Here is a 24,339-nt window from a genome sequence, read left to right as displayed (position 1 = left end):
TTATATCTTTATATCTCCCTTCTTTATATCTCCTTAAAGAATCTTATATCTTTATATCTCCCTTCTTTATATCTCCTTAAAGAATCTAGCCTCTTCTGTGGGAAAATAAAAATAAGAGCTGGGAAAGGGCACAGAGCTAAAATCTCTGCTTTTTCAATAGGGCTCACCCTCAGAGGAGGGTAACAGAGAGTCACAGCCTCCTACTTGAGCCAAAGCAGTTCGGCTTTGGTTTTCTCTATTGGGGTTAGATCTAAAGATTTGTATTTTTGAAGATAGGTTTCTATCATTTTTTTTAAGTTTGAAAACAACCATTATAGGTAAAGGCTATGAATGAGAGCTATGGCACGATTTAGACCCAGAAATGAAGATTCCATCTCCAGCAGCAGAGGGAAGCTGCTGAAAGCTTGTATCACTGAGCCTGCTTCAAGCCCGAGGGCCTTGGAAGGACTTCCGACTACCACCATAATTGATGAAATGGATAAAATTCAGGTTTAGCATTTCTAAAAGTTTGTCCTATGCTTTTTACTCTTTAAGGTTTAATACATTTAGGTATTTGAAGATATATATTTTAAAACCTGGGGAGAATTCTGTAGCAAGTAGACATAACAAAGGCAATTCTTTCACCTGGTGAGCATGTACCCTAACTGAAATCTAAGTACCTACACTGACCATGTGGCTGCGTGCAGGGGTGGGCAGGGTGAAGGTGAAGGCAAAAACACAGCAACCTTTTGAGGGATGAAATGGCAAATCCTGACAGGTACGGTGCTGGCAAAGGTTACATTCCCTCTTGTGAGCGCACAGAGACCGGGGCACCAAAAAGGAGGGACCATTCCTGTATCGTGCCTTGATGAGCCTTCTCTTAGATTCCTTCCTTTCATGATTTTCAAAAGTCAATGTCCTTCTCTCAAAGAGAAAATTGAGGAACCCTGAGTCATCACAGAGTATAAACAAGCCACCGTGGCTAAATGAAGAGGACAGAGAATGCTTATCCAATATAAGCATTGGAAGGTCTTACTCAACCTGGCTTCCCACAGGTTGTTCTGAACTTGAGGGCAAATCAGAAGAAAATCTCCTGGACCCTATTAATGTCACTGAGCAGAAGCACTCTTTGGCCTTCTATCACCAGATTTTGCAGTGCCAGTCCTGCACCTTGGCTCCTTCCACCCACGGAGAAAGATTCCTAATAGCTGATCAGGTCAGCCTAACCTTCTCCTGGCTGGCAGCAGGAGTCTCCTCCGTCCCATCCCAGCGTTTGCTCCATGCAGCTTTCCTGCTCCCTACTGTTCGTGCAACGACATAAGCAGATCTTTACTTTCAAGCAGACCTTAGAATAGTTCTGTTGTGCCTGGCAAATTCCCTTTTCATACGCCCAAGTTGAAAGCAAATGAGATTTTCCCTTGAAAAGACATTCCCCCCGAGAGCTAATATTTAGAGTAAGCAGTGACATTGGTTGGGTCAATTAAAATGAACCTTCTGAAACCTCCTGTACAAATAAAGCCCTTTGTACAATGCCACCCCTAATACCACAACTTAGAAGGTTGGAGATCAGTGTAAGAATGTGTGGCAATTAGTAAAACTTACCTCACGCTGGATGTGTGGCAGATAGGATGTATTCGGCAAAGGCCGGATATGGTTGAAAACAACTTCCAAGGTGCCTAAGTTAGGGGAAAAAATGAGAATCAAGAGGCAAAGTTACCTTTTTAGAAGCAAAGTTCTGAATTCTAAAAAAAATAAATAAAGTCAACTTCCTATGAAATGGCTCATGGTAACACATTCTACTTTGTATTTACAACCCTTAGAGTTAAAGGAAAACTGCCAAGATGTTCTGCATATTTCTCCAAATGTCTGTTTATCATATAACATGAGCACTGGCAGTGGATCTGGCTCCCTCATTATCAAGCTGTATTAGCTCAAACACTCAGCATTGTTAGGGGAGTGAGCTCATGGCCTATTTCAGTTTTAAATTAACATTTGGCAATCACCCGGGTAATCAAAACAAATGACTCAGTCGTTTAGAATAGATTTATTAGTTGAGCCTTTTTTTTTCTCTCTCTCTAACATCTTTAGAATATTTTGCCACAGGAGGGCTCTGATCCAGCCAGAATGTAGAGCACAAGTCACCAGAGGAATATTTAGAGGGGTTGCCATGGAGACGAGGTGCCCTGTGACCGCTGAAGTTATCTCCAATCAACAGCAGGATTAGGATGCAGACTAGCGGGCAGGCTCATCCCAGGATGAGGGTTCTGCAGCACTAGGAAACAGGTGTGCCCTGTGCCGTTCGCAACCCTGACACAAATATGGCCCGCTACGACATGCTGCCCTGCTCAAGCCTGTGCAACCTCCCCATAGGCCCATTCGCATCACTGCCTTCCTCCCCCAACCCTCCAACCTTTATTCAGAAAGGACTGGCTGGGGCAAAGGAGAAAGGGAGTGTGATCATTGTATTATCCCAAAAGTGTGAAATCCTAGAATTCACACCAAATGCCACATTTAGATCAACTATGAAAATGTACATGAGCGAATGAAATCTGAGGAAAAGACAGTGCCTTGGGCGGGGGACCCAGTCTGTTTTTTCACTGCTCTGTCCCAACACCCAGGTCAGTGCCTGGAACACAGGAAGCTCTCAAGAAGTATAGATGGAAACAGGGCAAAAATAAACCAAGGATTACAACCAGGTGTGTAACCACCCCTCCCACCCTGCCCTCAAACCATTTCCAGGCTGATCTTCACACAGGCAGTGGATATAAATGGAAAAACTGTTAATGTGCTGGTAAATAAACAGCTGAGACAGTTGGTTCACTAGGCTAATGGGTTCATCTCTTTAGAGATCCTGACGACGATTGTCAGGATTGCTGTCAGGAAGAAAAGGCTGAAGACAATGCTTCCCAACTCAAAATGGACAAATCTGCTGACTACAGGGACAGGGTTCTTGTTTGTCAGGCCAAAAGCCTGGAGGAAGGCAAATTTTGTGCCCATGGTGAAGCGCTAACATTTGAAAGCAAATGTTTCAAAGTGACTTAATTCAAAGGAACATCTTCCAGTCCTCCTCCCACCTGTACTTAAGTAGAGACAATATTTTCATATTCTATCATATGAACCTGGATTGTTTCATGTTAGGTTTTCTTTGTCCGTCCGGTAAAATGTTAAGTATCTTCGTGGCAGGAACAAAAATCTCTTATTTCATTTCTATCTCCTAGTACTTAGCATGGTATGTTTACACAAAAGGCTTTACTCCATCTCATCTCCCACCACCACACTCGACTCATATAGAACTCACTGTTTCTAGAAGATTCCACACCCTTTCGTGCAGCTACAGGAGGAACGCAGCATGGCACGGCTCTTCACAGCAGGGGCACCAGAGTCAGACTGCCTGAGCTCAAATACCAGCTCCGCCTCATATTAGCTGTCCAGCCTCTATGAGCATCATAATGGCCACCTACCTCATAGAGGTAAGGAGGTACATCCATGTAAAGCATTTAGCAGTGCCTCCCCCACACAAGGTACCCATTGAATGTTAAATACATGCTTACTACTATTATTATAGCAGACAAAAGTCAAACTGTTATCAAACGTAGATAATGATTTCACATGACACCACAAACGCTTGACACCAAATATACCTCTCTTTCGATTCAATCCAACTGAAGCTTCAAAGCTGAATCTGTCACACACTACTCTTATCATATTTCATCTTACCCTTCTGGAATTGATTTTTCCTAGAGATGGGTACAATTCGTACTGATTCTACTTGATGGAATCCGGTTCTCTTTTTCAAGAACCGGAGTCACTTCCTTCCTAAGATTCCCACCTTGCCAATGGCTTCCCTGCCATCTGTCTGTCTGTTTCTCACCTCTGTACATTCCAGCTTGGAAGGGCTACAGGTGGGGAAGGGACAGGGAAACTGTCTTCTAGTAACTAGACTGGGACCCTGGCTATTCTTTCCAGAAAACATTTTCATATTCTATCATATGAATCTGGATTGGTTCATGTTAGGTTTTGTTAGTCCTATAAGATGTTAAGTATCTCGGTGGCAGGGACAAAAAAAAGTCTTATTTTGGCTGGGTGTGGTGGCTGGCACCTGTAATCCCAGCACTTTGGGAGGCTGCGGTGGGTAGATCACGAGATCAGGAGATCAAGACCATGCTGGCCAACATGATGAAACCCCGCCTCTACTGAAAAAACACAAAAATTAGCCGGGCATGGTGGCGTGCGCCTGTAGCTTCCCTGCCATCTCTGTGTCTGCTCCTCACCTCTACATGTTCCGGCTTGGAGGGGGTACAAGTGGGGAAGGGGCAGGGAAAGTGTCTTCTAGTAACCAGACCAAACCCTGGCTATCCTTTCCAGAAAGTCCTTGCATTTCATGTTCTCTGACACCCTCCAGAGGGCAGAAGAAAGAAAGGCCCAAAGGCTGAGGAGGCAAAGCTCTCACATGGGATTCAACTCAGACTCACGCTGGAGCAGTCTTCCTTCCATAGTTCATGGTTTCACCACTCAGAATTAGTCCACAAAGAAGGAGAAAAATTGACAGTCAGATCTGAACTGCCTTTGTATCTCCATTTCACTTTATCGTCTGTACTAGCATGTCCCACTTAACATGAGCTGGGGTCGTGAGGCTGAAGACACTCGTGGTGGGTATATTTGTGTGTACTTTTCAATCTGCAGCGTGTAATTGTGTCTCTGACCAGAACATCATATAAATTACGTTGACAATATTGTGCAAGGTAAAGAATAAAAACAAAACAGCACACAAAACACCGGGTAAGATGACAGCAAAGTAATCCAAAATAAAACTCAAACACTTTAGAGTTAGTCATGCTTTCAAAGAGATCATGATAATCATATCCCACCCTGACAAAATTAATAAGTGAGAATAGACAAACCACGTATATTATTCCAGAAGAAGCCAAGAGTTACTTTTTAGTGACATTTAACACATACAATCAGTCTCCAGGTTTAGCAAAAGTATTGTCATCATGGACACTGCTGACCCTTATCACTACTGACAACCAAGCTTCAATGATCCCCACATCACCAATCAATTGTGTGAATTACGTGGAAAAGAAAATCCAGTGACAACAGCTGTTTGAAAGAACTTAAGAGTCAAATCAATCAAAAGAGATGATCCCCCACAGACTCACTGTCTCCTCTCAATTCTTTGAATGTGATTGTCATGGTAACGATTCCTTAATCACATCCTTCAGAATATTCTCTCCCACCCAAGAAATCAAAGAACAGTGAATTCCAAACATCTTCTTAATTAGGTACACTTGTGATGAGACTGGGCGGCACAGACTTCCCATTTACCTCACTTTTATTCAAATACTTATGCTACTATAGAGGTCAGAAACATTGGCATGTGCACCATTAAAAACACATTTTAAATGTTTACCATAAAAGGCAATGATAAATACAACTGAGGTAGCCACTGGCTCATTTTCTTTAACAAAAGAACTGGTAAACTGGCTCTCATTCGGCAAAATAATTTATTGGAAATAAGATTAAAGATGCCTCATTTTTAATAATTCCAACATAATCAAGATCTACAGCATAACCAAATCTTTAACAGTATATTAATTTAATAAACAAGCAAAAACCAGAAGGATATTACCAGTTATAGAAACATAATAAAGTCCAGTTTTGTGTCCTTATATTTAGTACAGAGTATTATCTGGTGATATACTCTATATACTCTGTCTGGAAGATCATTTATTCTACACATTTCTATATTTATTTTATATGATATAATCATAATATTCCTCACAATTTGCAAAGAGAGGAATTATCCTTATCCAGTTTGGGAAAAGATGGGTTATATTTTTAAAAGTTATCTACTAGATATACTAAAAATTTCAAGTTATGATTAGTCCAGATTTTTCTGCAGATTTTTGCACTTCTTTCAAAAACTAAAGTGCACACATTTACCAAAGTTGAAGTAGTGAGTCATTTTTAACTTTGTATAGGAATATATGCAACCCTTTAAAATACTGAGTCTGCTTTCATAGATTTTCACATTAGTAAATAAAAGGTGTCTTTCCTTCCAGATGTGGCATGACCTAGAAACTAACAAAAGGCCCCACCGTGCCCTAAATAAATAGCAAGGAGCTCTTTCTGTGAGCTATTTCTGGATGCAAATTTAAATAATTTTTGGTCATAAAGGAAGAATAAGTATATTAGGGAAAAACATAAAGGGACAAATATATTTATTTTTTAACTGGAATATTAAAACCTTAAGAATACTTATGAATAAAAAAGCCATCAAAAATAGAATAGAGGCAAGGAGCAGTGATGCACGCCTGTAATCCCAGCACTTTGGGAGGTCGAGACCAGCCTGGCCAACATGCTGCAGCCCGATCTCTACTAAAAATACAAAAATGAGCCAGACGTAGTGGTGCACGCCTGTAATTCCAGCTACTTGGGAGGCCGAGACACGAGAATCACTTGAATCCAGGAGGCAGAGGTTGCAGTGAGCCGAGATTGCACCACTGCACTCCAACCTGGGCAAAAGAGCAAGACTGTGTCTCAAAAAAAAAAAAAAAAAAGAGGACACTACAGTTATCAAGCACAAAGAACAAATTGGAACAAAGCAAAAACACAAGTCAAATGGCAAAATCTAGCAAGAAAAATGGAGCAGCAAATATTTGCTAAAGTCAAAAGGTAAAAACCTTGAAATTCTTGTCCTTTGCCCTAATGTTCAATGGTATTTTTGTTTTGTTTTAATGGTATGAAGACTGATGTCCTCTCAATGACTATTACAGCAGCTCCCAAATAAAACACATGATAAAATAAAAACTCACTTAATTGACTGATAGGCTTGAATTACTCACTGCCAAGTCCACAACTTTCCCACAACTCCAAGCATTCTTTCCTTAAAAGAAAAACAGCATTTTTTCCCTCTGACATGATGACCATGAGTAGCTTCTGAGGTGACTATAATTCTGTATTTTTCTATAACTCGCTGTGGGTCACCTCCACATTATAACTCCTAAATCAAAGCAACAAAAAACAAAGAATTGTACAGATCCATACACGACAATTTTGCCAGATGCATCTAGAGAGCACTGGCCCTCCCAGAAGTCTGAGAGGAACTCCTGAACCAAAGACATTCTAACATTGCTGTCACCCCAGCAACCATCACCAAACCCTGCCCATTTTTCCTGCAAAAGAGCTTTCATACATTTTCTTCCCTATAATTTCATTTCTAAGGTCCTAATTGGGCCCATTATCACTTCACACCAGACTATTTCATCAGATTTCTTAACTATGGGTATGCCCTCTTCTTCACATAGCTAGCGTCAGAATCATCTCTCAAATGTTCCACCTCGAACGTATCACTCCCATTGCCAAAAACCTTTCTCCATTGTAATGTAAAGGCCAAGTTTCTTAGAGTGAAATTCAAGCCTCTGGCTTTGGCTGACTCCCTGCATCTGAGGTTCATTGCCGCTAGAGAATGACAGAAGTCTTGGCTCATGCCACTTTCCCCTAAACCAGTGATTCTCAAAATTGGCTGCACCTGGGGAGCCAAAGCAACTAGTGATGCCCGGGTGCCTGCTACGGTTTTTATGTGTCCAAGATTCAGGTGTTGAATCTTAATAGCCAATGTGATGGTACTGAGAGGTGGGGCCTCTAAGAGGTGGGGTGATTAAACTGGGAAGGCTCCTCCCTGGTGGATGGGATTAAAGCTTCAAGAGAGCCTTTGGCTCTCTTGCCCTTCTGCCTTCTGCCACATGAGGGCAGGGCGTTCCTCCCCTCCAGAGGCTGGAGCAGTAAAGTGTCATCTTGGAAGCAGAGAGCAGCCCTTACCAATCCAACCTGTTTGCACCTTAATCTTGGACTTCCCAGTCTCCAGAACCGTGAGAAACAGATTTCTGTTCTTTATAAGGTACCCAGTCTCAGAATATCTGTTACAGCAGCATAAACAAAGTCAGCGCCCCACCCCCAACAGAGTTCCCCAGATGAATCTATTGTATGGCAAAGGCTGAGAACCACTGCCCCAAATTCCTATAGCCTGTAATTGTCAGACTTTATTATGCCTCAAAATCTCCTGAGAGAGGACCTTGTTAGGACACAGATGGCTGAGCCCCATCCCCAGCGTTTCTGATTCCCTAGGTCTGGAGTGCGGCCCATGAAAGTTGCATTTCTAACAAGCTCCCAGGTGATAGCTCACTGCAGCCTCCTTGGCTCATGTGATCCTCCCACCACAGCCTCCTGAGTAACAGGGACTACAAACACACATCACCTCACCAGGCTAATTTTTTGTATTTTTTGTAGAGACAGAGTCTCACCATGTTGCCCAGGCTGGTCTGGAACTCCTGGGCTCAAGCTTCCGTTTTCCGGAATCTCTTCCACATTTATGAATCAATCCACAGAATATCTTAGAGATGATCTTGTTCATTTGCCTTTTTAGAAACTGTGACCCAGAGTGGGGAGATGATTTGCCCAGAGTTTCCAATGCTTAGTGGCAGAACTTGGGCTAGGATTCAAAACTCCTGACTCCCTCCCCACACCCTACGTAGTTCAATACTCTTTCCACCACATCCTTCATGGGTCTTTAACAGCTTCTCCAATTAGAATGGGTGTTCTTTGCTTGAAGAGATCGCTAGTACTTTTTTTTTTTTTTTGAGACAGGGTCTCTCTCTGTTGCCCAGGCTGGAGTGGAGTGGCACAATCTCATCTCACTGCCACCTCCATCTCCCAGGTTCAAGTGATCCTCCTGCCTCAGCCTCTCGAGTAGCTGGGACCACAGGCAGACGCCACCACACCCTGCTAATTTTTGCATTTTTAGTAGAGATGGGGTTTCACCATATTGTCCATGCTGGTCTCAAACTCCTGACCTCAAGTGATCCGCCCACCTCGGCCTCCCAAAGTGCTGGGATTACAGGCGTGAGCCACCATGCCCAGCCTTGAAGAGATCACTGTTGTTTTAAGGCTCCCCACAGCATCTAGCAAACCTAGCCAAGTGCCTTCTCCTTAGAGTAAGCACTCGATAAATATCTTTTTATTTCATCTTACTAAGTACTCAGCCCCATACTTTTCCTAAACTGGCATTGGCGCTCCATGAACTGTTTCCTTACACTTAGCAACTGGGCAGCTCTGCTCCCATCAATTAGCACTGGAGCAAATCCTTCATATCAGCACGCATGTGGCCATTATCTGCTATGGGGATAATCATAAACACATAAGGAAAATTTAGGGGGGTTTTAAAAGTTGCAGGAATGATAGTTTGTAAGGTGACAAAATTCAACTTTCAAATTGTATTTCAGAAAACGTTGACGAAATACCCTAAGTCTCATTTAATACCCAACAAACCACTGCAGCAGTAACAATCAGGCAGTCCAAGAATTATAAAGTATGTTGCTCTGGTACTTTGAATACTTAAGCCAATTATTTTCATGCTGAGGCCCTCCTGGTTCCTTAACAGAAAATTCAAAAGTAACTGGATTAAGGATAAAGAGGAGACAGAGGGAGGGGAAGACGAAGAGGAGCCAATAGGTGGCAAGAAGCAGGTGGGTGAGCAGCAAGGGGGCAAAAGGATGCTGTCACATGCCTGTCCCACAAGCTGCTGCCACTACACCTCCCCAGTCCTTCCAGCTACTTACAGTAGTTAGGGAGCATGACTACACTAGGCCTAATGACTAACCCAGCCTGTCTATACCTGGGAAACAAACATCATGATTGGGTTAGATGGTGACTTTTGCCATTTTTCCAATCAACAGGAATCGCAGTAAAGTCACGTCAGCTGCAGGATTTGGTATCGATTGTGAAGCTGACTGAAAGAAATCCAGTGGCAGTGCCACCATTTGGCGCACTACTGGCATCAAGTGACCAGTTAGCCTGGCCACTGAACTGGAATCCTAGCTTCCATCATGAAATGGGACTTGGGGGAGAGGTTATTTTTATCCTCTTTCTCCCCTTCCTCATCAAAATCTGCTTTTAACAGGTGGTACCACATATATTGTCAATTCAGGCAACCAATGAAATTAAGAAAAATAAAATTTTGTCTAACAATAGATGTAACAATGAATATACCTAACAGATCTGTACACAAAGAATTATTTCCAATATACAAAATAAAGTTTAATAAGCTAAACAAGCCAGGAGTTTGAGACCAGCCTGGACAATATAGCAAGACCCTGCCTCTACAAAACTAAAACATTAGATGGGTGTGGTGATGCACACCTGCAGTCCCAGCTACTCAGGAGGCTGAGGCAGAGGGATTGTTTGCGCCCAGGAGGTCAAGGCTGCTGCAGTGAGCCACGATCGTCATGGTTTTCCAGCCTGAGTGACAGAGCAAGACACAGTTTCAAAAAAAAAAAAAAAAACTAAACAGGCGAACTCTATAATCAATTCTTCCCTTTATTGGTGTTTTTCAGATAATCACACGAACTATGAGGTTTTTCACCCCAGGTCTTATCACAGACCTGACAGACAACCACTTCAAGATATACAGTGCTTGAGTGATGGCTCCCATTTGCCTTCTAATCCTTGATGGCTTCTCAGTTTTTTTCTTTCCCTTTGCAGTTGCAATGTCCCTCTTAGACCTGATCCTCCCCTCACCCCCACTACCACGTACCACAGAATGCTCTGTTCTCATAGCCAACTCAGGAAAGCAATGGCTACTTGTAATTGCCCATCATAGTTACCCAGGTCCAATATAAAGAAACTATTTACATTAATGCCTATAAAAACCGAATCTTTTCACACACGTTTACTGTAGAGCTGGCCATACTGAGTAAGTGCATGAAGTTCTGGCATTGGGTGTATGCTTCTACAAGCCATGCAATAATAGCCTTTGGCCCAAAGCAATCGAACTCTGACCTGGATATTGGCTCGGAGTTGACATAAGCTCACCAACTGTCACTGTTGCTAATGATACCACAAATGCAAGGGTCAAAAGAGGGCCCACTGGGTTGTAGGGCAGGGAATTTGCCAAATCTGGGACTCCACTGCAAAGATGGCATGATGTTTCAAGGGTGGCATGCCAAGTCCCAACCCAGTGCTCCCACTGACCTCCTATCTACTGACTACTGTGCAACTAGACATGGCATTGGAGGTACTGGGCAGCTCTCCTGGAACCTCATACTTCCCCTTTTCAGGGGCTCGTGCCACAAGTTACATCACTCAAGGAGAAACACATATCTTATTTCACTCATTCTGAAAAACAAACACTGGAATTTATTTATTTATTTATTTATTTATTTATTTATTTATTTAAGACAGGGTCTCACTCTGTCTCCCAGGTTGGAGTGCAGTGGCGTGATCTTGGTTCACCGCAACCTCTGCCTCCCGGGTTTAAGCGATTCTCCCACCTCAACCACCCGAATAGCTGGGAATACAGGCACATGCCACCACACTCAGCTAATTTTTGTATTTTCAGCAGAGACGGGGTTTCATCATGTTGGCCAGGCTGGTCTCAAACTCCTGGCCCTAAGTGATCCACCCACCTTGGCCTCCCAGATTGCTGGGATTACAGGCATGAGCCACTGCACCTGGCCACAAACAATGGACTTTAATCCACACGGTAATAATAAAAAGTTCCTGATCTAGTCTTTGTATTTCTGAAACCCATATATTTGAAGAGTTTTTTTTTTTTAATTAGTAGACTATTTTTTTTAGCAGTTTTAGGTTTACAGAAAAACTAAGCAGGAAGTACTGAGTTTCTGTACACCTCCTTAGCATCCATCTCCCAGTTTCCCCTATTATTAACATCTTGTATTGATGTGGTACATTTGTCCCAATTGATGGGCCAACATTAATACATTATAATGAACTAAAGTCTAGGGTTTACATTAGGGTTCATTCATTGCGTTGTGCATTTTATGGGTTTTGACAAATGTTGAAGGGGTTCTTTTAATATCTTTATGGCCCATTCTGAAAAACAATAAATCACCTTATCTCAGGACAATTTTAATTGCTTTACAGTTATCAAAGGAAATTTCCTAGGAATGTTATAATGGAAACTATTCACTTATTTTTAATGATTCGTGGTTTCAAAGATGGTCATAACACAGCCCAGCAAGTATATTCAACTTTGATTATCCAAAAACCATCCTTTCACAACTCTCCAATTTCCAATACAGCTCGAAACTGGAAAGGAGTGTGAAAAAAGTGTTGGATCACAGGAGAAACAGCCTCCAAGATGCTATCTGACACGTTGGAATTAGTCTGCTGCCCTCTCAGTCTGGAGATGTTTATAAAAATGGCTTTCTCTTGAGAAAGCAGAGCAGTACAAAGAAGTGGCATCAGGATATGGGAAAGACATGGAGGAGGAAAATCAGGGAAGGAAGATAGGGCAGAAACAGTAGAAATCGAGAGTGGCAAGAAGAGACTAGACGCATGCTGAAGTAATAGCAACAAAACAGAGAGCCAGAGAGATATTTTTTGACACTTGGATTTTTCTAGAAGGTGACAAACGAAGGGACAAACTGCAGCTCATTGCAGCAGCCTTTAAATTGCCCAGTAATTATTAGTTCAATTAAATATATCAATGAGAGTACTAACAGCATATGAAAAGCTTGCTTTGCACCTAAGTATGTAAAGATAGTACACCTTTCATGCACAGAAAATTCCCTCTGAAGCCTTCAAATCTTTTGTAATCCTCAAGGGATAGGGTTATTAATACATAGCAATTTTATACAGAAACATATATACGCACACTAGCTGGAGGGATGGATGGATGGATGAGGGATTAGATAGACAGATAGATAGACGGATACATATAAAACCTTTATTCTCAGTCTTCATTTTTACTTTACAAATAAGTACGAAGCAAAATTCAAATTTTACCTTTCCGGTTCTTGAGGGATTTGACATCTCGCTATAACTACTTGAGAAGAACATACACTGCTTTTCTGTCTATCAGAATTGTTTTTCTCTTGGCTGTAATTTCTCTTCAAGTACATAATGATACTATTTACTAAGTAGCTTACTTGCACAGGATCAGGAAAAGATTCTAGGAAATCCATACCTAGAATTTCTCTGTAATATTACTTTAAACATAGAGAAGACAATTGCATTTTGGACGTAAATATAGTCTTTTTATAGAGGAAGATCCACAAACTTTCAAATCTGAGTTTTGAGAGTGGCTCTCACACAGAAGCATAACAGGGGATGTCTGGGGAAAGGGGCTGGGGGAAGAATGTTACTGGAAAAGGGGCAAGGATAAACTTGTGGAGGTGATAAAAACATTCCACATCCTGATTGGGGCAGTGGTTTCACGGGTATATACATCTGTCTAAACTCATCAAATTGAAGGCTTTAATTGGATGCCGGTTTTTGTACCTAAATCATGCTCGGTGAAGCTGGTATTTTAAAAGTGGCTCTAACAAAGGCCATCTGCTATAAGATGCAAGTATAAACTTTCACTTCCTCGTATTAGTTTGGCTGCTTGGTTTCTTTCCTTAGTGTGATTAGCTGTGCTTAGTGCATTGGAAAATTCCTTCCTTAAAAGAGGCAGACCTTCTGTGGCCTAGAAGGGACTGGGTCTAGGGTTTGAAAACTTGTGTTGACCCTGGCATCTGAAGGTGTAGAGTCTTCGACAAGCAACTTAATGTGCCTCCTTAGCCTCTAGAAGCTATGTGGCTGAGGACTTTATCTTTTCATTGTTGTAGGTGAAATGACGATCATTTACAGGGTAGTTGCTAGAATGTGTTGAAAAACAAATTTTGTTAAGTCAAATGTCTAAATCCACTGCTCTGGCTTAGTGATAAAAATATTTTTGGACCGATAATTTGCATGTCTGCGTGTGTGTGTGTGTGTATTCCTTAGTCTCTGAGAAACGTGTGTGTGTGTGTGTGTGTGTGTGTGTGTGTGTGTATTCTTTAGTCTCTGAGAAACCTGGGGGGAAACCTGTTACTTCAGTCCACCTGGCCACCTGAAAGTGCAGGTGATTGATCATGTCTGTAGGCAGACTTGCAATCAGCTTCCCAAACAAGAATGATGCATAAAACTAGACCTGGCAGAGTGCACTGAAAAACCAATCCTTAATGTCTCATAAATCATACATTTCAAATCTGACAAGAATCAAACAGCTTTATCCACACTCTAAAACTAAAAGTGAGTGACAAGACTTATAAATTAATCAGGTATAGAAATTTAGTTTTGTGCCATCCTTGTCAAAACAACCTCGCCAATAAAGCCTTTGCATTCCCAGCTATCATTTCCTTAGTACTGAAAAGGAAATTTAAAACCTTGTGAATATTACAAATTCTTGTTATTAGAAAGTCTACAGAACAGCTCACGCCTGTAATCCCAGCACTTTGGGAGGCCAAGGAGGGCGGATCGCCTGATGCCGGGAGTTCGAGATCAGCCTGGCCAACATGGTGAAACCCCGTCACTACCAAAAATACAAAAATTAGCTAGGCATGGTGGTGGGTGCCTGTAGTCCCAGCTACTCGGGAGGCTGAGGCAGGAGAATCACTCGAACCAGGAGGCGGAGGCTGTAGTGAGCCATGACTGCACCACTGCACTCCAGCCTGGGCAACAAGAGCGAAACTCCGTCTCAAGAAAAAAAAAAAAAAAAAGTCTATGGAACATTTAACGTCTTGCAACAGGAATAACATCCAGAGAGTTTTATGTGGGTAAAAAGAAACAGTAAAATGCTTACAAGAGATATTTATTATTTTGATTATTTTCTTTTTCTAGGTTTCAATGCATTTCGAAAACAGTCCACAGGTATTTCCTATCTGTGCCTTTTTTATCTATAGTAGTTCAAAAATGAGGCACAAATAAATCTCAGTGGTTTAAATACAGAGGAATCCATTTTTAGAAGAGAAATAGTGTACTACAGGAAGCTGTGGAGAGCCGGTCACATACTGACAATGTACATATCCATTAGCAGGCAATAATAAGGAACAGGAGGAAAAGCTACTATGCCTTGCAACAGGAATAACACCCAGAGAGATTTTATGTGGGCAAATAGAATATCAATTCTACAAGCAGTAAAATGCTGACAGGAGATACTTATTGTTTTGACTGTTATTTTTTTTCTAGGTTTCACTGCATTTGAAAAACAGTCCACAGGTATTTCCTATCGGTGCGTTTTTTATCTATAGTAGTTCAAAAATGAGGCACAAGTAAATCTCAGTGGTTTAAATACAGAGGAAAATCCATTTTCAGAAGAGAAATACAGTGTACTACAGGAAGCTAGGGAGAGTTGGTCACTTACTGACAATATACATATCCATTAGCAGGCAATAGTAAGGAACAGGAGCAAAAACTACTTAAAAATACACCCCTAGGCAAGAGTACAATTCTCTCACTTGTTCAAATAGTAAGCCCTCGGCAATAAGTATCCATACTCATTATTTCATGTAGCTTTAGCATTTGCTGGGACCCTGGCTGTAAAGAAGGAATGATTTTGTGTTCACAAGTTTACATGTATACATAGCCTATGTAATCTCTGTACATATTTTGTTTAATCCTATTCCGTCAATGACATTTCTGTATAGAGTGACAACAACTCTTCTCACTCCACATCTTCCCTGGAGATCGGCTTCCCTGCCCGGCCTAAGCTGAAAAACAGCCCTGGCCCAGCCCAGGGTGGGGTAATTGTTAACACTGGCAAACGGGGACAAGGGCAAAATGCAGTGGCAGACGAATGTGATAGAAAGATATGGATCCATGGAGAGCCTGGAAAAAGGAAAGTGGGTGCAGTCAGGTGGACTGAAAAAAGAGTCACCCTGAGAGTGAAACAGACACAAAGACAGAGTGACCCTCACAGCTACAGAAAGAAATGAAATGGGGCAGGAGAAAAGGGGGAAGAAAGCTAAATAACTGATTTTTTTAAGAATGCCAGATTAAGGCCGGGCGTGGTGGCTCATGCCTGTAATCCCAGCACTTTGGGAGGCCGAGGTGGGTGGATCACCTGAGGTCAGGAGTTTGAGACCAGCCTGGCCAACATGGTGAAACCCCATCTCTACTAAAAATACAAACATTAGCCAGGTGTGGTGTCATGTGCCTGTAATCCCAGCTAGTAGGGAGGCTGAGGCAAGAGAATCGCTTGAACCCGGGAGGCGGAGGTTGCAGTGAGCTGAGAGAGCGCCACTGCACTCCAGCCTGGGCGACACAGGGAGACTCACTTGATCTTAGCCAAAAGGCCGAGAAGCGATGACACAGGGAGACTCTATCTCAAAAAAAAAAAAAAAAAAGATGCCAGATTAAAACAACAATTTCATGTATGTGTGCACAGTTTAATGACACCGCACTGCACACATTTACTACAATTTAACTTTCGACCTTGGTTTGGAAGCAGATGCAATCTTTAAAATCTCTATCTCACAATTTCAACAGATATCTCCCTTTATAAAGGAAAAAAATACTTTCATGGAGCAAAAGCCGTAATTGTGATCTTCCAGGCTACCATGTCTAAAGACTCTTTTAATGTCATCTTTCATTTTTGTACCTATAGGCATATTTCATATGCCTTGGCACTTGCCTCATAGGCTAGGGGAAATTAAACTGAGAGCTAGACCCATCCAAGAGCTTCCCCATCACTAAATGTTCAATTACAATAAAGCAAATAACACGAAAAATTCCTGTACTGCCCACAACTGTTCGGAACATATTCTGAAATTGGCAAGTATTATACTTGGCCTTTTAGTATCCTTTATAGTATACTCCCACCAGAAGAGCTCGTTCTTTTGAGGGTCAGGCCATGAAAAAGTTCTTGACTGTGAAGAATCTTTAGGAAATAAATAATTTACCTACCTATGAAGACAATCTAAAAATTCAAGCTGGAGCTCTGATGTTAGCACATTAGGTGCTTGACCCCTTTGAGCCTCAGTTTCCTCATCTGTAAAATAATGGGGGGTGGGTACTGACAGCCTCTTTTAGCATTGAAACTTGATCATTCAAGTTGGAAGAGGAGAAATTTGAAGGAGCTATCCTTAAGCTTCTTTAGATAGCTGCCAGGAAGAGACTATAGCATAGCTCTCCAACTACCATCAGCTTTCCCTTTTCATGGGTTATGACCATGACTTCTATCTAGAGATGTAGCAGTCGTTCAGAAAATCTAGTCATTTTAAAAAAAAAAACACATTATATAAGTTGGAGGTTTTGCAATGGGCTTGAATCCACCATTTTTAGAAAGTACTGCATTTTTAAAGGACATACAAAATATTGTCATTAATTTTTGGATGGTAGATTATGACTGATTTTGGTTTTCTTCTTGAAGCTTTTCTATATTTTCTGCATTTTCCTATGATAAAATGTACCATTCTTATTGAAAAATTTGATTTTCAAAAGGATCATTCATTCTTGCACTTTCTATCAGATCTCTCAAGTCTACTCTAGAATGAATCAACGGGTGATGGGACAAATCAGATGGTATCACCATGCATGTCTATACACGGTGGTTGATTACCCAAGTGGCTGATTGCTGTAGTAGAATCAGGACATTATTATTATAATCAGAACCTATGGCTCACAGTTCTATGTGGATATCAAAACATGCATTTTATCTAAATAACATTTTTTTCCAGCATCCTGCCTTGAGAATTGTGGTTAAAATTCCATTCCAATTGAAGTAAATGAAATGAAACATGCGGTCCTTTTCCTGCCCCCCCCCCCAAAAAAATGCTTTTCAGACAAAATGATTGTGATTGGGCTGTTTTTTAAATGTTTCCTCTTTTTGTGCTCTGAAACAAAACACATTAAAACTTAAAATAAATATTTAGTTGTCAAAACAAAACAACCCCATATGAAAAACAAGAATGAATTCGATGCCGCATATTATAAAAATTTCCATAGCAAGCACAAATGTTTAAATTGTGTAAAAAGAAGACAAAAACCAAATGTTGTCACTCCTAAGTTCTACAGGACAGCCCTAAGAAAGGTGGAAGGTGAGCTACCGAAAGGTTAAGCACAGACTTCCATAACTTCCAGGTTCATGGTTATCAAAACACAGCTTGGAAAATTCAGGTGAGATAGAAAATGAAGTTTGACAAAATGACAATCACTGTTTCAATTTGAGTAGATCTCTAGAACAAATTCCAGGTAGAATTCGATTCTCATCAGCTGAGGAAGGTACAGCAATTCACCTCTCCATTCTCTACCTGAATATAATCCAATGTCTACTACACGTTACCTCTCAAATTATTTTTTTTTTTTTGAGATGGAGTCTAGCTCTGTCGCCCAGGCTGGAGGGCAGTGGCGCTATCTCGGCTCACTGCAACCTCCGACTCCTAGATTCAAGCAATTCTTCCTGCTTCAGCCTCCTGAGTAGCTGGGATTACAGGCACCCACTACCACGCCTGGCTAATTTTTGTGTTTTAACCGTGACGGGGTTTCACCATGTTGGCCAGGCTGGTCTTGAACTCCTGATCTCAGGTGATCTGCCCAGCTCGGCCTCCCAAAGTGCTGGGATTACAAGCGTGAGCCACCGCGCTCTGCCTGAAGTTACTTTTTACCCAGGGCCAGTTACCTTCCTTTCTCCAAGAGGTTCAACTTACTCCCAACCTTTAGAGTAAGCAGCAAAGAGTGGCTTGGTTGTGGGACATCATTTCAAATCCCAATCCTGCTGCTTATTAGTTGTGCAATCTTAGACAAGTTACTTAAGAAATATCTCCCACTCTCGGCCAGGCGCGGTGGCTCATGCTGGTAATCCCAGCACTTTGGGAGGCCGAGGAGGGCGGATCACGAGGTCAGGAGACCGAGACCACCGTGAAACCCCGTCTCTACTAAAAATACAAAAAAAAATTAGCCGGGCGTGGTGGCGGGCGCCTGTAGTCCCAGCTACTCGGAGAGACTGAGGCAGGAGAATGGCGTGAACCCGGGAGGCGGAGCTTGCAGTGAGCCGAGATTGCGCCACTGCACTCCAGCCTGGGCGACAGAGCGAGACTCCGTCTCAAAAAAAAAAAAAACAAAGAAATATCTCCCACTCTCATCTGTAAAATGTGCATCATAACTGCAGAGTTGCTGTGAGGATCAAATTAGACAATGGGTGTGTATTTAATTTGTGTGCTTTCTGAAATTTTAGTAGGTGTTCAATTAATGTTGGTTCCCTTTTTCCCTACTCCTTGTCACTTACTCCAAGTATGATCACATTTCACATTCATGGTTTTAATTACTCTCAGGCAAGCCCAATAGTATATAGGACATATAGTAATTTTCATTTTGTTAAGTAAGATTTTTGAATGATGCATGCCGCAAGGGAGATAATGCATAGTTGTGCTTAAAACCATGAACTTCAAAGGAGTAATAATCTTAATCTTGATTTCTATTTCTAACCTTGACCAACTGTGAGGCCCCAGGCAAGATCTTTTACCTCTCCGTGGTTCCTCATTTACAAAATGAAGAGAATATATAATGTATACAAGTCCTCTGGCACAGAGTAAGTGCCATAAGTGGTAGCTGTTATTTTCTTTTAATTCTTCAGGTTGGTATGCAGGAACTAGTCACTTTTATTTATTTTATTTTTTTGAGACAGGGTCTCACTCTGTCGCCCAGGCTAGAATGCAGTGGTGCAATCTCAGCTCACAGCAACCTCTGCCTCCTGGGTTCAAGCGATTCTCGTGCCTCAGCCTCCCAAGTAGCTGGGACTACAGGCGCACACCACCACACCCGGCTAATTTTTTGTATTTTTAGTAGAGACAAAATTTTGCCATGTTGGCCAGACTGGTCTTGAACTCATGGGCTCAAGTGATCCCCCTGCCTCAGCCTCCCGAAGTACTGGGATCACAGGCGTGAACCACAGCACCTGGCTGGAGCTAGTCATTTTTGAGACTAATAAAGTGAGCTCTGCCAACTACTCAGTCACCTCAAGATGCTGTTATTGTTCTCTACTCTCCTGGAATTATGTTCTGCTACATTTTGTAGAGGAAATTACGTCAACCTCAGCATTATCAACATTTCAGGCTGGATAACTTTATTTGCCGCCGGGCACTGCCCTATGCGCTGTTGGATATTTAAGCAGCATCCCTGCCTCTACCAACTGGATGCCAGTAGAGTGCATCTGGCAAAAATTGTTGAGTGACCCCGGGGGGCAAAAGCACCCTGGCTGAAAACCACCAGTGTGGCACTATCCACAAAGAAGAGGAGATTTCTCCAGGCACTCAGGAAGTAGCCCCGTGGAAGGTCAAAGGTTTATTCGAGCTATTATTTAGGACTATCCACTCTTCTGGGCTCCATCATCCATTACTATCCATAATTCAAAGTTGACCGCAGAAAAATATTTTGGGGAGGCCCAATTGGCCATCAGAGATGCATTAAGTCACAGGAAGGGATGCTGGCCATCCACTTCTCCCTACTCTGTACAGTAATACAAAGCTGAATGTAAACATCAAGAAATCTTTTTTGTCTGTCCAAAAAACTCCAGACAATTCTTGATTATTCACAACAGATTCACTGTCTATTTTTCATTTTCATAACTGCACCAGAAGGGTGGAAGCCATTTCTTATCAACCAAATATCTCCACACCTAGCATGGAGCCTCCAACAAAGGAGGTAACTTGGCAAATGTTTGTTGAATAAACGAACAGTCATATATTCTGCTTAATTAAGTACACCACTGACCAAAAAAGAACCTTTCTCTTCTCTTGTCCCACAGGAGCTAAAAGAAAAGATCTTCTAAGAGAAAATAATTAGTCTACTCCCTTTTACCCCAAATCCGAACAACTAGATAGTTCAATTAACAAAAAAAAAGTTCAGTAGGCAAAAGCTGGGGAAAGCAGCCAAATAGATAAGGCCTCAAGTTCGAGCAAGCAGGAACATTCGGTTCAACTCCCATACGGTTATAAAAGCCAATGTTGCTGGCACCAGAGGGGGGAAAAGGGAGAGGCATGGGGAAGAAGGGAACTAGGAGGTGGAGAGTGGGAAAACAGGGTTCAGTCACAGGAAATTACCTTCCATGCCTTCAACAAACTTTTTTAATGCTCAAACTTTACAGGTGAGGGTTAATTTCTTACATGAAAACTTAAGATTTACAAATTTTCAAATGGATATCAGCAAAATCTTTAACAACATCTAGCAAGAGAATTTGATCCGACTTCTGTTAATTCCTGAAATGTCTTTCATGTCCTAGAGGGCAACAGATTCTTAAAAAGCCAGGTAAAAGACATGCCATTTACACCTTTTGTCCAGAGAGAAACTTAAAAGCCCACTTCCTATCAACATGCTTCTCTCTGTAAAAGATTTTTACCACTTTCTGCATTCTACTTCTCAGAGAAAAAAACATTAGGCTTAAATTTTATTATATAAATATGCTATTTTTTCAATTGTTATTTGGGCACAAAATGAATACCATATTAACATTATAATACAATAGTGTAAATAAATGCATTTTTGTCGGTCTTTGTGACTAAAAATCTATTTCCCCTTAAACATTTCCAGTTTAACACTTCCAGGAAAAAAAGTAATTATTTTGTTTCAGCGGTCCATTCATTTAATATATATTAAATTACCTCCAATGCACTGGTATTATACAGGAGGAATTTTATCAATTTAAATCTTACACAATTTTTCTTAGTTTCACTCAAAAATCTAGACTTGGCTGAAAAAAAATTTTCCTTTTCTGAAAATTAAATATGGGAATGGTAGCCTAGAATTTCAAAAACCATATATGGTTACAGAATCTATATGATAGTCTTAAACTATGTACTTATTGTGAGGTGGTTTGCACAAATCATGGCCTATCTGACCAATTTCCTGTTGCATAAAGATTGTATTTGCCCTTAAAAATGTTAAATAAGCATTTTTAAAGACTGAAGGTAAAGACTTGATTGGAACCTTATGTAACCAAAAATGGGAAAACACTATAGTCTCACCACATAAAAGGCAAATGCCTGCTTAATACGTATTCTTCTTAAGCAAATATGAACATGAGTTTGTAAAGGCAAAGCTACCATCCCAGAAGCCCTTGCTTCTTCAGTGTAAGGATCGGGAGGGCCCGGTTCTTGGAGATGAGCTGGGGCAGGAAAGGCTTTACAAAATTCCAGGGGGGCCCATAATTTAAACTTGTGCTATTCTGCAAATGTTCACATTTCCAAGGAACACCATAACATTTACATTAAAACTGTCTTAATCAAGATGACGGAAAAATTATTCCTGCTGTTCTATAAGCTTGCCATAGATTTGATAACCCAGAGAAGAATTACAAGCAATTACAAGATGATGGCTCCAATTAGGAAAACTGGATCTATTCCAAATCCAAATCAAAGGGGGCTCGGATAATCCCGAAAGGATAATTTAAATGAATACAAGGGGACTTCCAGCAAAAACATACGCTTATTCTACTACTTCTACTCTTCTGAAAACCAAGCGAAATGCTACAAGGATGTATCTCCTCCCCTTCGGGAAATTCAAAATCCAAACCTGGCATCCCATTAATAAGCCTTGTCCTTTTCTTTTCCTAAGGGATCTCCCTAGTATGGGGTTTTTATTGTAAAGGGCAATCAAAACAAACCTGAGAAACTCGCACATTCCCAAATGCAGAAAATAATACAGCGCTCAACACGAACAACACAACAGTCGCTTAGCCTTGATGATTTTTTTAATCTTTACCTAGTCCTGGACGACTAAGAGCAGAGAGGAAAGGAAGAGAAACTTCGAAAGCAGAAACCTCTCTCCCAGAGCCTAGAACAGACGGCACCTTGTAAGGATTTCACGCTTTTTGAGACGGGAAAGGTCACGCCCTGCAGTTTTGAAAACCCACCTTCTAAAGCTCAACCCCCGTGATAGAACCTTCCTCGTGCTTCTCTAGATTCCACGCTGGAGCTGAAACACCCCCTCCCCACCCTCACTCGCCAAACCCGCGCCATCCCCCTAGGACAGAAGAACCACAGCGGGCCCTCCACCTCCCTCCTTATTCTGCACCCCACCCCCATCCTCCAACCACCCCACAAGCATCCCCGTCAAGAAAACCGAGGCGGGCCCCCTCACCTCTACTCCTCGTCGCCACCCCCGCCATCCTCGTTGAGCGAAGCAAGGCAGGTCTCCCACCTCCCCCCTTCACGATCCCCGCCATCCTTGATGGGAAAACCAAGGGAGTCGACCCACCGCTTCATCCTTACCCGCTCCCCACAGCCCCTGCTAGCTATCTTGGCTGAAGGAACCAAGAGGTGTCCCCACCTCGCCCCACCCCCCACTGCCCGCCATCCTTGGTGACAAAACCAGGGCCCCCCCTTCACTCCCCACCATCCCCCACACAGGAAAACATAGAGAGCCCCCATTTCACTCCCGATACCCCCCGCCTCCACCCCACTGCCTCCTAGTCCCCATCGAGCCAAAAACCCAGGGAAGGCCGAGGCACGCACCAGGGGGGACCTCGCAGTCCCTCGTCCCACACCCTGCAGCCCGGGACGCCCCCCGGCCCCCGTCCTCAGCGAGGCCGCCGAAGCCGCAGGTACCCAGCCGTGGAAGGCGAGGCAGCTGGGACCGCAGGGACCAGCCCCGAGGGGCGGCGGCGGCGGCGGGGCAGGAGTGCAGCCGCTCCCCCGGGACCCAGGACGCGGGCGGGCGGGAGGCACACACGCGCGCACAAGCGGAAAAAAAGCGGGCTTACTGCGTGGGGATGCTCGCCCGCGCAGCTGTCTCGGCGGCGGCGGCCGCTGCCTGCACCGAGGCCGAGGCGCGGCGGTGGCGGCGGCGGCGGCTGCGGACTGAGCCCCCTCCGCCGGGCGGTGGATGTAGGGCGCGGGAGGGGCGCGAGGGGAGGGGTGCGCGCCGGGGAGGCGGGGAGGGAAAGAGGGGAGGGAGCAGGAGCGCGGGGGCGGGCGCGGCTTGCCCGGGGCGGGGCGGGGCGCGCGCGGGGCCGGGCTCTGCCCACTGCACGGAGGCTGTGTGAGGGACGCGCGCGCGCGCGTGCGCGCGGGAAGCGGCCGGACGGGCGCGGGGAGGGGGGCGGCTTGCCACGCACCCCGCGCGCCCACGTGCCCCCGCCACTAGAGAGGCCCGGGCGCGCGGAGAGGGTGGCTGTGGGGACGCGATGGCAGGCTCTTTCCCGATGACCGGCTCGGATCCGAAGACCGAGAGGAGGGCCGGCCGGGGGCGCCTCGGGCCCCCTCCCTCGTGCAGCGGGCCTTAGAGGCCTGCGGGAGTCACGAATCACTGCAGGCGGCCAGGGCTGGGGAGGTGGGAGCAACAAAGACAGCCAAGTGAGGGTGGCGTCTCGCGTCACCGGGGGCCTCGCTAACCTGCGCACTCCCTGAAAAGCGGCCGCGGTTCGGGGCGCACGCCGTTTCGGCCTCTGACTTCGGAACCCGGTGGCTCGGAGCGGCGCCGAAAGGCCCACCGACGCCCACCGACGACCCCTCCCCTTAGTAGTAAGCCGGAGGGAGCTAAATAAGCCCCATCCATAAGCCCAGTGCCACCATCCAGACCGTTTTAACGTCACTCAGAAAGCACCGA

General features: G+C 43.4%; 1 protein-coding gene across 4 annotated transcripts in view; it reads right to left on the bottom strand.

Annotated features, from left to right (window-relative positions):
• Positions 1 to 23,645, bottom strand: part of FHL1 (four and a half LIM domains 1) — a 63,864-nt gene extending 40,219 nt beyond the window's left edge. The window contains exons 1-2 of one of the 4 annotated variants that reach the window (XM_032757707.2): positions 23,495 to 23,645; positions 1,582 to 1,655 (exon numbers count right to left, since the gene is read on the bottom strand). The gene's annotated coding sequence lies outside the window, so the exon portion shown is untranslated. Of the gene's footprint in view, positions 1 to 1,581; positions 1,656 to 3,277; positions 3,367 to 23,246; positions 23,389 to 23,494 lie in introns of those variants that run through there. The other 3 variants (XM_032757710.2, XM_032757708.2, XM_058441709.1) reach the window with 3 other exon arrangements.
• Positions 23,646 to 24,339: the final 694 nt, after the last annotated feature.

The sequence above is a fragment of the Hylobates moloch genome, unplaced genomic scaffold, assembly GCF_009828535.3.
Source record: "Hylobates moloch isolate HMO894 unplaced genomic scaffold, HMol_V3 SCAFFOLD_7, whole genome shotgun sequence".
Taxonomy (NCBI): Eukaryota; Metazoa; Chordata; class Mammalia; order Primates; family Hylobatidae; genus Hylobates; species Hylobates moloch.
The sequence above is the reverse complement of the archived record's forward strand: the minus strand, read 5'-3'. Positions and strand labels throughout refer to the sequence as shown.